This window comes from Thermobia domestica, chromosome 3 (assembly GCF_964235325.1).
Source record: "Thermobia domestica chromosome 3, izTheDome1.hap1.1, whole genome shotgun sequence".
Taxonomy (NCBI): domain Eukaryota; kingdom Metazoa; phylum Arthropoda; class Insecta; order Zygentoma; family Lepismatidae; genus Thermobia; species Thermobia domestica.
The window spans coordinates 130,403,385-130,416,693 of record NC_137456.1 but is presented as its reverse complement, the minus strand read 5'-3'; positions in this window follow the sequence as shown (position 1 = coordinate 130,416,693).

Here is a 13,309-nt window from a genome sequence, read left to right as displayed (position 1 = left end):
GTGGCATACGCCCTTTCTATGGCACTTAAAACCTAATAACTCAAGAACGAAGCAACGTATTGAGATGCTGTTTCCACATTTAATAATCGACCACCAACTATAATACTACAAGTTCCAGAATAATGACCATCGAGATCAAAGGTCAAAATACTTAAAACCTAATAACTCGAAAATGGATCCACATACTGAGGTGGTGTTTCCAAATTTAGCAAGAGCTCATCAACTACTACATGTCCCAAAATTAGTGGCCATCGAGGTCAAAGGTCAAAGTACTTAAAACCTAATAACAAGGAAACGAAGCAACGTATTGACGTGCTGTTTCCACATTTAGTAATTGGTCATCAACTAGTACATGTTAAAAAATCATGACCATCGAGGTCAAAGGTCAACATACTTAAAACCAAATAAATCTGAAATGGATCCACATATTGAGGTGCTGTTTCCAAATCTAGTAACTTGTCATCAACTACTACATGTTCCAAAATAATGATCATCGAGGTCAAAGGTCAACATACTTAAAACCTAATTACTCGAAAATGGATCCACGTATTGAGGTGCTGTTTCCACATTTAGTAATCGGTCACCAACTACTACAAGTTCCAAAATACTGATCATCGAGGTCAAAGGTCAACATACTTAAAAACTAATGACTCGAAAACTGAGCAAAATATTGAGATGCTGTTTCCACATTTAGTAATCGGTCACCAAAGACCACATGTCTCAAAAGTGTCAACCATCGAGGTCAAACTCGAAAACGGAGCCAAATATTGAGGTGGTGTTTCCACATTTAGTAATAGTTCATCAATCACTGCAAGTTCCAAAATAATGACCATCGAGAGCTTGTAAACAGAGCAACGGATAAATTTTGTACAAAGCAGAAAAAGTGAAGGAGGAATAAATTTGAGTGGCGTATTGAATTTTGTACCAACGAGAAATGTCATTTTTTCTAGACCATGTTCTAATATTTAAACAAACGAAGGGGTGAATTTGAGTGACCTATTCAATTTTGCACCAACGAGAAATAATTGCGTATTTTAAACAAACAATCGGATAAATTTAACCGGCTCAGAAGTTCAATACTATTTTGTACTCTTGAGTGAGCTTTCCAATTTTGTAGCAAGAAGGACCATTTTTTTAAAAACTAACTCAGAATTTCATTTCATTTTTGTAATACTCAAATTTGGATGAAGTGTTTAGTTTTGTACGAACCAGAAAAATTTGATTGGATTATTTCATTAGGTACCAACTGGAAAAAGTGAAGGGCCATTATTCAAATAAACGAAGCAATAGAGTATTTAATTTTTGTACCAACTAGAAAAAAAGAAGTGAAGTATGAATAAAATTTAGGTGGACTATTTTCTTTTGTACCAACTGGAATGTTCTATTTTTGTATCAATCACAAAAAAAACGAAGAAGAGCCATTTTAACAAGTTCATAATTTCGATGTTCTACTTTTTATACCAACGAGAAAAAAATGAACTAGCTGAATATTTAAATATACGAAAGAACAAATTTAAGTGACCTATTCAATTTTGTACCAATGAGAAATGGCTCAGCAAAAGGGGAAGAAGGACTATTTTATATAATTTTACTACTCAAATAAACAATGGAGTATTTAGTTTTGTACCATTTTGGAGTGTTTAAATAAACAAAGTAATGCATTTGAGTGAGCTATTTAATTTGAAAAACCGAAGTTGAGTATTTTATACCATTTTGTATTATTTCAACAAACAAAGGAATAAGCAAAAAAAGGATCATTTTATATCATTTTAAACTAGTCTAATAAACGAAGGCATAAATATGAGTGAGCTATTTAATTTTGTAGCTGAGTATTTTAACGAAAGAACAAAATTGTACTAACCAGAAAAAACCGAAGAAGACCCATTTTAACTAACTGAGAATTTCTGTACCTTTTGTACTATTTAAACAAACGATGGGATAAATTTGAGTGACCTGTTTTTTGTACTAACCAGAAAAATCGAAGAAGGTACCTTTCTACTAGCCCAATGAACGAAAGAGCAAATTTGGGTGTTCTACTTTTTTTATACCAAACAAGGAAGAACCATTTTGTACTACTCAAATAAACGAAAGAAAAAGCAAAAAAGACCTTTTTAACTAGCGCAGAATTTATGTAAGAATAATTTCGATGTTCTACTTTTTATACGAACGAGAAAAAATGAACTAGCTGGATATACGAAAGAATAAATTTAAGTGATCTATTCCATTTTGTACCAAGGAGAAATGCCATTTTTATCTAGCTTAGAATTTCTAGTGCATGTTGTATTATTTTAAACAAAACGAAGGGCTAAATTTGAGAAAGCGAACATGAACCATTTTACTCAAATTTGGATGGAGTATTTAGCTTTGTATGAACCAGAAAAAAAGTAAAGAAGAACCGTTTTAACTAACTCAGATCTTTATACCATTTTGTACTACTTTTTGTACCAATCAGAAGAAAATCAAAGAAGAGTCATTTTAACTAGCCAAGCAAAAAAAGGAAAGAATTAACACTTTGTACTAACCAGAAAAGGAGAAGAAGGATCAGCATTCTATACTTTTCGTGCCATTTATTGGGGTGTCCTATTTCTTTTTTTACCAACGAGAACCATTTTTAACTGACTTAGAATTTTATACCTTTTTGAAAAATTTGTATCAAATCGAAAAAAGCAAGGAAATACCATTTTAAATAGCTCAGCATATTATAGCTTTTTGTGTTTTTGGTCTACCCAATTTCTTGGCCATGTTGTACTATTTAAACAAACAAAGGAATAAATTTGTGTGACCTATTCACTTTTATAGCAAGCAGAAAAAGGAAAGAATAAATTTGAGTGGCTTAAGCAAAGAAGATCAATGGTAACTAACGTACTAACCAGAAAAATCGAAGAAGGTCCAATTTAGCTAACTGAGAATTTTATACCATTTTGTACTAATCAAATAAACGAAGGAATAAATTTTTGTGACCTATTCACTTTTATAGCAAGCAGAAAAAGGAAAGAATTAACATTTTGTACTAATCAAATAAACCAAGGAATAAATTTAGATGGCCTATTTAGTTTTGTACCAACCACGAAAAAAAGCGAGGAAGTTCCATTTTAACTAGCTCAATATTTCTGTACCATATTAACTAACTCAAAGAAACGAAAGAATAAATTTTGAGTGGCTTAAGCAAAGAAGGTCAATTTGTACCTTTTGTGCTATTAAAACTGAGTGACCTATTCAATTTTATACCAAGTAGAAAAATTTTGTTTGCAATTAAAAAAAACGGAGAAGGTCTATTTTATGTACATTTTGTACTACTCAAATAAACAAAGAAATACCATATTCTGCTACTCAAACAAACGACGGAATAAGCTCAGAATTTCTATACCTTTTTGTGTTATTCAAATAAACGAAGGAATAAATTTGTGTGACCTATTCACTTTTATACCAACCATGAAGGTCCATTATAACAAGCTCGGTATTTTTATACCATTTTGTAATACTCTATTTCATTTTTGTAACAATCAGAAGAAAACAGCTCAGAATTTTATACCTTTGTGGTGTTACATTTTGTATATTTTTATGTCATCTAGAGAACAATTTAAATTGACTCTCCTTGACAATTCAGTTGCCAGAGTCCAATGTTTGTAATATTACAGTACTACAAATTGATCCAGTTAACAGTTCAAGTTCTTCTATTGTTACGCAATCAAATGCATATGCTACAGTGGGCTCAGTGTTCATTTACAGAATTAAATAATTGTTTATCTTTCTCTAAAAACAATTCTACTATTTTGTTGATATAATAATCACACTCTGTAATGTATTCATATACCAGATTAAATTTTTTCTCCAAAGTATAAGTGTTCTTAATATTACAACCTTTAAAATGCTTCTTTATATGAAGTTTATAGATTTTCTCTCTCATTTCACATTTAATTAAGATCGTCCACACCTTTTGGAATAATTCGTAATCATACTGCAGCAAACAGTTGTGATCTTTTTCATTCTCATTATGTTTAGAACATGCCTCACATAATAATACTGAATTTGGTGTATACTCATTAAATAATTGTATAACACATGTATCACTAATACTTTTACTAGTACACTCGCACTCATTAGCTTCCAGTTCAAAACAGGTAACATTGGAAACACTGTCATCATCACTTTCCGGGAGTATTTCATCATTATATCTATTATAGCGTCTAAAATAATACACTTCTTCTATTTCTTGTGTTGGATATATGATTCTCACTTTATCACGTAATTCATCTGGCAAATCGGGGTCAGACGGCTGGATTAACAGTATTGGTTTCTCGTTTTCACGCTGAATTTCTTTTTCTCTAGGTGAAACATAAGCCATTTCCATGCTAGTCATTTTTCTACTCTTCCGCAAAAACAAATCAAATAAATAGTTTTATATACCTACAATAAAAGCATTCTATGCATTCTCCGTGTTTCATAATATGTTTCAAGGCAATATAACATCATGATGTATGTTCTATTATTTCCAAATATATTCCATAATCTTATATTCCATTATAATAAAATACATAAATGCAAAAATATATATCTGTCTTTTTGACTTAGACGAGGAAGGAAAGTCTAAAAACAATTGAATCGTCGAGCAATAGGCAGTATACTAGCAATACAAATGTTAGGTAACGCATTCGTAACGTTGCTTAAATATCTGCAGCAACATGGAACTATGAAAACTTTTCTTACTTTGATATGATCTCTTCTTCTGCTGTGATCAAAAATGGTCATGCATGATGTTACGCAAATTACTATGGAGTCTGTTCTACACAATTATAACGCAATTCTGGTTTGTTAAATCTCACGTTCAAATATTTTATGAACCTTACTTAATGACGGGAGAGTCAATTTAAATTGTTCCCTGGATGACATAAAAATATACAAAATGTAACACCACAAAGGTATAAAATTCTGAGCTGTTTTCTTCTGATTATTACAAAAATGAAATAGAGTATTACAAAATGGTATAAAAATACCGAGCTTGTTATAATGGACCTTCATGGTTGGTATAAAAGTGAATAGGTCACACAAATTTATTCCTTCGTTTATTTGAATAACACAAAAAGGTATAGAAATTCTGAGTTTATTCCGTCGTTTGTTTGAGTAGCAGAATATGGTATTTCTTTGTTTATTTGAGTAGTACAAAATGTACATAAAATAGACCTTCTCCGTTTTTTTTAATTGCAAACGAAATTTTTTCTACTTGGTATAAAATTGAATAGGTCACTCAGTTTTAATAACACAAAAGGTACAAATTGACCTTCTTTGCTTAAGCCACTCAAAATTTATTCTTTCGTTTCTTTGAGTTAGTTAATATGGTACAGAAATATTGAGCTAGTTAAAATGGAACTTCTTCGCTTTTTTTCGTGGTTGGTACAAAACTAAATAGGCCATCTAAATTTATTCCTTGGTTTATTTGATTAGTACAAAATGTTAATTCTTTCCTTTTTCTGCTTGCTATAAAAGTGAATAGGTCACACAAATTTATTCCTTTGTTTGTTTAAATAGTACAACATGGCCAAGAAATTGGGTAGACCAAAAACACAAAAAGCTATAACATGCTGATCTATTTAAAATGGTATTTCCTTGCTTTTTTCGATTTGATACAAATTTTTCAAAAAGGTATAAAATTCTAAGTCAGTTAAAAATGGTTCTCGTTGGTAAAAAAAGAAATAGGACACCCCAATAAATGGCACGAAAAGTATAGAATGCTGATCCTTCTTCTCCTTTTCTGGTTAGTACAGTGTTAATTCTTTCCTTTTTTTTTTGCTTGGCTAGTTAAAATGACCCTTCTTTGATTTTCTTCTGATTGGTACAAAAAGTAGTACAAAATGGTATAAAGATCTGAGTTAGTTAAAACGGTTCTTCTTTACTTTTTTTTCTGGTTCATACAAAGCTAAATACTCCATCCAAATTTGAGTAAAATGGTTCATGTTCGCTTTCTCAAATTTAGCCCTTCGTATTGTTTAAAATAATACAACATGCACTAGAAATTCTAAGCTAGATAAAAATGGCATTTCTCCTTGGTACAAAATGGAATAGATCACTTAAATTTATTCTTTCGTATATTCAGCTAGTTCATTTTTTCTCGTTCGTATAAAAAGTAGAACATCGAAATTATTCTTACATAAATTCTGCGCTAGTTAAAAAGGTCTTTTTTGCTTTTTCTTTCGTTTATTTGAGTAGTACAAAATGGTTCTTCCTTGTTTGGTATAAAAAAAAGTAGAACACCCAAATTTGCTCTTTCGTTCATTGGGCTAGTAGAAAGGTACCTTCTTCGATTTTTCTGGTTAGTACAAAAAACAGGTCACTCAAATTTATCCCATCGTTTGTTTAAATAGTACAAAAGGTACAGAAATTCTCAGTTAGTTAAAATGGGTCTTCTTCGGTTTTTTCTGGTTAGTACAATTTTGTTCTTTCGTTAAAATACTCAGCTACAAAATTAAATAGCTCACTCATATTTATGCCTTCGTTTATTAGACTAGTTTAAAATGATATAAAATGATCCTTTTTTTTGCTTATTCCTTTGTTTGTTGAAATAATACAAAATGGTATAAAATACTCAACTTCGGTTTTTCAAATTAAATAGCTCACTCAAATGCATTACTTTGTTTATTTAAACACTCCAAAATGGTACAAAACTAAATACTCCATTGTTTATTTGAGTAGTAAAATTATATAAAATAGTCCTTCTTCGCCTTTTGCTGAGCCATTTCTCATTGGTACAAAATTGAATAGGTCACTTAAATTTGTTCTTTCGTATATTTAAATATTCAGCTAGTTCATTTTTTTCTCGTTGGTATAAAAAGTAGAACATCGAAATTATGAACTTGTTAAAATGGCTCTTCTTCGTTTTTTTTTGTGATTGATACAAAAATAGAACATTCCAGTTGGTACAAAAGAAAATAGTCCACCTAAATTTTATTCATACTTCACTTCTTTTTTTCTAGTTGGTACAAAAATTAAATACTCTATTGCTTCGTTTATTTGAATAATGGCCCTTCACTTTTTCCAGTTGGTACCTAATGAAATAATCCAATCAAATTTTTCTGGTTCGTACAAAACTAAACACTTCATCCAAATTTGAGTATTACAAAAATGAAATGAAATTCTGAGTTAGTTTTTTAAAAAATGGTCCTTCTTGTTACAAAATTGGAAAGCTCACTCAAGAGTACAAAATAGTATTGAACTTCTGAGCCGGTTAAATTTATCCGATTGTTTGTTTAAAATACGCAATTATTTCTCGTTGGTGCAAAATTGAATAGGTCACTCAAATTCACCCCTTCGTTTGTTTAAATATTAGAACATGGTCTAGAAAAAATGACATTTCTCGTTGGTACAAAATTCAATACGCCACTCAAATTTATTCCTCCTTCACTTTTTCTGCTTTGTACAAAATTTATCCGTTGCTCTGTTTACAAGCTCTCGATGGTCATTATTTTGGAACTTGCAGTGATTGATGAACTATTACTAAATGTGGAAACACCACCTCAATATTTGGCTCCGTTTTCGAGTTTGACCTCGATGGTTGACACTTTTGAGACATGTGGTCTTTGGTGACCGATTACTAAATGTGGAAACAGCATCTCAATATTTTGCTCAGTTTTCGAGTCATTAGTTTTTAAGTATGTTGACCTTTGACCTCGATGATCAGTATTTTGGAACTTGTAGTAGTTGGTGACCGATTACTAAATGTGGAAACAGCACCTCAATACGTGGATCCATTTTCGAGTAATTAGGTTTTAAGTATGTTGACCTTTGACCTCGATGATCATTATTTTGGAACATGTAGTAGTTGATGACCGTTACTAGATTTGGAAACAGCACCTCAATATGTGGATCCATTTAAGATTTATTTGGTTTTAAGTATGTTGACCTTTGACCTCGATGATCATTATTTTGGAACTTGTAGTAATTCATGACCAGTTACTAGATTTGGAAACAGCACCTCAATATGTGGATCCATTTAAGAGTTATTTGGTTTTAAGTATGTTGACCTTTGACCTCGATGATCATTATTTTGGAACTTGTGGTACCTGATGACCTATTACTCAATGTGGAAACAGCACCTGAGTATGTGGCTCCGTTTTTGAGATATTAGGTTTTAAGTATTTTGAACTTTGACCTCGATGGTCATTATTTTGGAACTTGTAGTACCTGATGACCAATTGCTAAATGTGGAAACAGCACCTCAATACGTGGATCCATTTTCGAGTAATTAGGTTTTAAGTATGTTGACCTTTGACCTCGATGGCCACTAATTTTGGGACATGTAGTACCTGATGACCAATTACTAAATGTGGCTCTGTTTTCGAGTTTTAATTTTTGACCTTGATGGTCAGTACTTTTTTGATGACCAATTGCTAAATGTGGAAACAGCACCTCGATATGTTGTTTCGTTTTCGAGTTTGACCTTTGTTCACGATGGTCAGTAGTTTGAGGACATGCTTATGTCATTTCTGCTATGTTTAAATGTTCAAATAGGGGTTGAAAAAGTAATCATAAAAGGGAACGAATCTTATGTATTATCTGCTCTCCTATGTAATTTCATTAGGGGTGGAAAAAATGGTCATCAAAGAGAATGAATGAATACACCCTCTAAAATGATTATCTGTAGACCGTGGGTGTTCGATTGTAATCTTTGCTCGTTATGTTAAAATAAGGGTTGGAATGAGTTATGTATTCTTATGTCATTTCTGTTATTTTAAAATAGGATTTGAAAAATATGCTCATAAAAGGGAAAGAGTTCACCCCTGCTATGTTTTGTAGTCTGATGCTGTTATATGTGTTCGTAATCTTATGTGTTATATGCTATGTTAAAATAGGGGTTGAAAAATATGCTCACGAATACACCCTTGCTATGTTATGTGTTATCTGCTCTTCTATGTGTTCGTAATTTCTGCTATGTTAAAATAGGGGTTGGAAAATACGCCATGCTCTTTTATTAGCTGTGCTATGTATTATCTGTTCTGCTGTGTGTTCATAGTCTCAGTGTAATTTCTGCTATGTTAAAATAAGGGTTGAAAAATATACTCATAAAAGGGAATGAATACACCCTTGTTATGTTAGGTAATCTTATGTGTTATCTGCTCTGTTGTGTGTTACGTAGTGTTATGTGTTATCTTCTCTTCTATGTGTTCGTAATCTTATGTGTTATCTACTATGTTAAAATAGGGGTTGAAAACGAGTACACTCTTGTTGTGTTATGTACTCTTATGTGTTATCTGTTCTGCTGTGTGTTACGTAGTGTTATGTGTTATCTTCTCTTCTTTGTGTTCGTAATCTTATGTGTTATCTCCTATGTTAAAATAGGCTGCTATGTTCAATTAGGGGCTGAAAAATATGCTCATAAAAGGGAACGAGTTCACCCCTAAAATGGAGGATGTTGTGTGTTACGTAGTCTCAGTGTAATTTCTGCTATGTTGGGAAATAAACCATGTTCTTTTATTAGCTGTGCTATGTAATTTCTGCTATGTTAAAATAGGGGTTGAAAAATATGCTCATAAAAGGGAACGAGTTTTGCCCTTAAAATGTGCTAATAAAAGAGAACGAGTTCACCCCTGAAAGAGTGTTCATAAAAGGGAACGAATCTGTTCTGTTGTATGTTCATAGTCTGCTATGTTAAAATAAGGGTTGAAAAATATGCTCATAAAAGGGAACGAGTACACCCCTAAAAATGTGTTCGTAAAAGAGAACGAGTACACCCCCTAAAAAGTGCTCATAAAAGAGAATAAATTCACCCCTAAAATGGAGGTCGTGGGCTCACGGTGTACAATGGTCTTTTTCCCAGGGGCTTGTGAGTTGTTCTCATATGAGCTAGGTTGTTCTATTATGAGCCAGATCGATCCATTTTCTACTACTGCTTTGATTTAAAAGAATGTAAGCTTACGTCCAGCGGTTCAAAGAATGTCTCATTTTTTTTCTAAGTTAGACATTTTGAATTTGGGTCATGGATGGCATCGCATTTCCTGGTTCATTGAACATCTTACTTCGAATAACGAATTTAGTGCATGAACCCTCAGCGATACAAAATAAACAGGTAATAAGAGTGAAAAACCTAAAGGATAAAAGTGATTCGCCTTCTTTATCTTACAAGAGGCGAATTTCGAAAAACTATAGTTTTTTTTTTTCAATCTACGTATTAAAGAAATTATTTGCACAAAGAATTGCGATCCTAGGCTCAATCAGTGATGCTAACTTGAAACGTTATAAAACCTCATCTTCAGAGGCAAAAATTCCTATTTTGCTCTTGAGTTTCCCACGCTATACTAATAACAACATTTGTTAAACTTAGAAAATATAAAAAGTGAAATTAGTGTATATCAGTCATTTTCTTCAACCTATGAGTGAATGATCCAAAAATTGCGAACATCTATATTTATCAAACGGCATACGAGCACATGTTTTCCTTAATTGAAAGAGATAATTGAAGATGCTGATGAAAATAAATAAATTTTGATGTGAGTTTATTTATTCCCATCACGCTTTTGTGCCATGATCTTCCACAGAACATAATCAAACTAGACAAACTTCATTCTTCACTTATTTCGTATGGAACGTTCTGGAAGTTGACGTTTTTCGTTTTACTTTCTTCCGTTAATTCTGTGTTTCCTTTCATTTTTAATTATTGTTTAGTAGCAGAGTATAATTAACGTTCCTTTGAGTTTTTTTTTCTTTATTAGATCCATAAGTCACTGCATAAATCACTTTAACATTAACATGCATTTTATACTTTAAAAAAATGACAATTAGCATTGATTTCAGGTCTATTAGAGACTCATCTGTCTACTCAGCCATAGACAATTTTGTTGGCGTTAATGGAATGGGTATATAAGAAAAATACCCTAAATCCTGTCAATTTTTTCTAAAATTCCCTTTTTCCCATTTCAAGAAATCATTATCAAAAAAAAAACATAATATGGGATTTTTCCCACTATTTGGCATCACTGTCAGTGCTTTTGGTCGTTCTGGTATAAATACAGTAATAACTGAGTGCAGTTGAGTTTGTTGCTTTACAGAGACATAATCATACACAAATAAAATGAAACTCATGTTAAAGTTAGCTTTAAGTTGCACTGACATATGGCAGCTGAATTCTATGTGCAAATAACCTTAATTTCAGAACATTGGACAAATTATGTAAGAAATACCGAGATCCAAGGGAACCAATATTCCAGAAGAGCTTCCAACATGCAATGAAAAGTGGTACTTATATTCCATTCATAGGTTATGTTCTATGTCGATTGATGGCTCGTGACTATACCACCAGGAATTATACATCAAAAGAGGATTTCACAGCACAAGAAACAGATGGTATTACTTTCGATATATTATATTCATAAAATTTATATTCTAATAATATGATGTAATTGTATTCTATTACTTGAATAGAACAAGTTTACATTAATGTATCGATGTATCTAAAATCTAAGAAACAATATTTTGCTCAGAAAACACGCTTCATTCAGAGTTTAAAAGAAAGCTGAAATGGTTGGAGTTCGGACAAGTGCACTGGAAAAAAAAAATTCTGTAGTTTAAATTACCAAATATCAATGTAAAATCATTTACCCTTTATTTTGTAAGTTGGTATTAATTTCCTTAGATTAAATTACAAAATTTTCTGTTTTTTTTTAATACAGTAAACTTATAAGAAAATATGATATTTTAATTGATAAAAATGTAATTTTACACCATTTCATATTAGTAATTTTACTTTATAGGTATAAATTGGTTTACATAGAGGTTCGGCAAATAGATTGTCACCGTTCTTTGTAAATTTACCTATGAAATTTGTTACAGTGTGTTTCTTTCAGACATACTTCCAGAAGGCTGTGCCTCCTCTCGCTAGAATTGACCAACTTCCCCCATTCCTCAGAGCTAAACTAAATTAAATTGTTTTCACACTTCAGTCTAATGCAGGTCACGTCCTTTAGCAAATAATTTCCAATTGCAACCCCTTATATATCATTTTGCATCTCCGGACAAGATTTTCTGGTAGAAAGTCTAGTTCGGACCCTAAAAGTATCCTGAACATATTTAATAAATATTCACTTTGAGATATCATTATCATCATTAGTATTTTGCCATCACCGTCAGGTCACTCGTCACAAACTTAAAAGCTTCCATGCACTACTTTTCTCCATTAGACTTGTCGTTTTGATTTAAAACTCATCTTTAATAGCGTTCATCAGTTACAATCCTTTCCTGGCTTTTCTGTTTTATCTTCTACCGTAATCATAATTTCTTCTCAAATACATAATCAAGTGAAATTTCCTCTTCCTAACTATCTCTTTCAATGTATTTTCATTTTCCATTCAATTATATTAAGTATTATTCTCTGTACCCATATTTTGAAATTAAATAGTTTTCAATTGCTCTTTCGGAATACATATTTTTTGTCTGTTTTGTGTAGTACCATAGGCGCCGACCCCCAATATAATCGCCCCCCCCCCCAATATAATCCAGTTTAGAAAAAATTAACAAAGAGGAGTAAGACTTTCTGTCATAAACTTCGTCGTACCTTTAATTCAATTTTAGGAACAGCCTTCTTATTCGATGGAAAACGCCACTTTCAAAGCTGTGTTAAATAGAGCACTGAAGCTTCAACCAACACTATCGCAGCACTGATATGACAAGGGAAGATCAATGTGGTACGCAAACTTGCAGTGAAGTTCTCAAATTTTGAACTTGAATTTGTTTTAGGCAAATTTGATTTAGGTCGAGAATTTCGCAGCGGAGCAGACGGAGCGGACCGAGATACTGTGGGGAAGGGGCTCTCATCAAGCAGTTGATAGAAAACGTCTGAATATGATGATATATTTATTCATTGTTTGCTCCCCATCGGCACAAATCTGTCTTCAACATTGGGGGATAGGGTAATTATATATATATAAGCGATGTTCAAAATATTTATGAAGTTCAAAAACAATACTGTGGAGGATCAGGGGAGCAGAGTTGTCTTCAGTGGCGTATAGGGTGCTATCGAGCTCAAGATCTTCTCGTAATAATTTTTTTTAGTTCTTCGCATTCCACTTAGAACAAAAATCAATATTCCTTCAGAATTTTATTGACTTTCCATTTTCTTATGCTCTTTGTTCAGAAATAATACTGTATGTGCCAAATTTCATGTAATGTAAGAATTGTGTTCTCTTTTTCTTTCTTTCATCCTTTCTACTTTTCTGTTTCTTTTTCTTGATGTTACTTTCTTTCGTTTCGCCTATCATACTTTCGACCAATGCGCGTCAGTTGTAATTCAAGTCGGCCGTCATCAGTAACACCAAAACTAAGAGGA